This window comes from Ursus americanus, chromosome X, assembly GCF_024610735.1.
Source record: "Ursus americanus isolate L20-20 chromosome X, mUrsAme1.1.p, whole genome shotgun sequence".
NCBI lineage: Eukaryota > Metazoa > Chordata > Mammalia > Carnivora > Ursidae > Ursus > Ursus americanus.
Window position 1 is genome coordinate 5,947,474 of NC_142164.1, and position 1,910 is coordinate 5,949,383.

Sequence of the window (1,910 nt, forward strand, 5' to 3'; positions counted from 1 at the left end):
ATTTGAAAAAATGACAAGAAATGAAAATCACATAATAATAATAAAGGGGGCAGGAAGGAACTTTGGAAGGTGATGGATATGTCTATGGTCTTGATGGTGGTGATGGTTTCAGAGATATATACCTATCCCCAAATTCATCAAGTTATATACATTAAATATATACAGCTTTTAGCATGCCAGCTATAACTTAATAAAGTGGCTTAAAAAAGAAATGAAAATTGTAAACAATGATATATATGTTTAAATCTAATCCAGTGATATTTAAAAATGATTAACATATCTCAACGAAGTAGGGTTTATGGGAAAATCAATTAGTGTAATTTGGCATGTTAACAGGAAAAAGCTAGAAAATTACAGATGCAGAAAAGGCATTTAATAAATTGTACTCCCACTTGATGTTAAAAAAAACTCATAGCAAAAAAAAAAAAAACTTGTAGTGAACTTGGAAGAAAAGGCACCTTTCTTAGTCTGAATAAATAGTAGCTGCAAAAAAATCATTAATTTTTCATTTAAATCATTATTTTTTAAATTTCCCCTGAGATCAGGAATAAGACAAGGATATCTGCTAGCAACACTTCTATTTAATACTGTCCTGGAGGTCCTAGACAGTGTAATCAAGCAAGGAAAACATAGAAAAGGCGAAAAGAGCAGAAATGAAGAAATAAAAACTATTATTTACACAAGACATGATTGTATACATAAGAAATCCAAAAGAACCTACAAATAATGTGAATTAATAAGTGTATTTAACAATGTTGATATAAGGTTAAAATGTAAAAATCAATTTCTATAGATCAGGATAAGTAATTTAAAAAAATTTTAATTTATAATACCACCTAAAAGCCATCAAATACCTAAGAGTAAATTTAACAAAAGATCTGTAAGATCTTTACACTGAAAACTAGAAAATACTGTTGAGAGAAATTAAAGAAAACCTAAATAAATGTAGGGTTATACTATGTTCATAGGTTAGAGTCTCAATATTGTTAATACTGGGGGGGGGAGGTTTTCACAGAAAGTAGGATTTATTGGTGGGGATGAATAGGGAGAAGGCGGTGCCAAAGTAATCAGGAGTGCAGAGCCCGCCATTTGTCCAAGGGGTCACAATTTAACCCCATAGCCATCTTGGATGAATCACTTTTCAGCCACCGTATCTTCAAATTCATCTACATTAAACTTAGTAAAGCCCCACTTTCTGAAAGTGTGGATCTTCTGGTGGCCAGGGAACTTGAACTTGGCCCCACATAGGGCCTTAAGCACATGCTTCTTGTTCTGCAGCTTGGTACTGATGGACATGATGACTTGGCCAATGTGGACCCTGGCCACTGTGCCCTGGGCTTTCCAAAGGTACCCTGTATACCTGTCTGGTGCCTAGATTGGAGATAGCATGAGGTCAGACATCAATGTTCACTGGAAAGGGCTGTCTCCCAGGCCTCTTAGGGCAACCCATAAAATCAACAGGCTGCATACACTATCAAGGAGGGTACTGTTTGCAGCCATTTTACGCTGGGCCACCATGGAACACTGTTAATATGTCAATTCCTCCTTGATTTATGGAGTCAATGAAATCTAAATAAAAACTGTAGCAGGCTTGTTATGAAAACTGACAAGCCGATATTGAAATTTATATAGAAATGCAAAAGTCCAAGAATAGCCAAACCTGAATAAAGCTGAAGGAATTACACAACCAGGTATCAAGACCCACTATACAGTTATAATAAGACGGTGTGCTGTTGGGGACAGCATAGATAAATGCATCAATGAAACAAAATAAAAAGTATAGGAACAAACCACAATTATATTATCTCCTGATTGTTGTATCTTTTTTTAAAGATTGTATTTATTTATTTGACAGAGAGAGATAGAACACAAGCAGGGGGAGCAGCAGGCAGAGGGAGAGGGAGAAGCAG

General features: G+C 35.4%; 2 pseudogenes; both read right to left on the bottom strand.

Annotated features, from left to right (window-relative positions):
- Positions 1-1,067: 1,067 nt before the first annotated feature.
- LOC148106810 (large ribosomal subunit protein uL16-like) lies at positions 1,068-1,329 on the bottom strand (annotated as a pseudogene).
- An 89-nt stretch (positions 1,330-1,418) lies between these two features.
- LOC123786866 (small nucleolar RNA SNORA70) lies at positions 1,419-1,540 on the bottom strand (annotated as a pseudogene).
- Between the last annotated feature and the right edge of the window lie 370 nt (positions 1,541-1,910).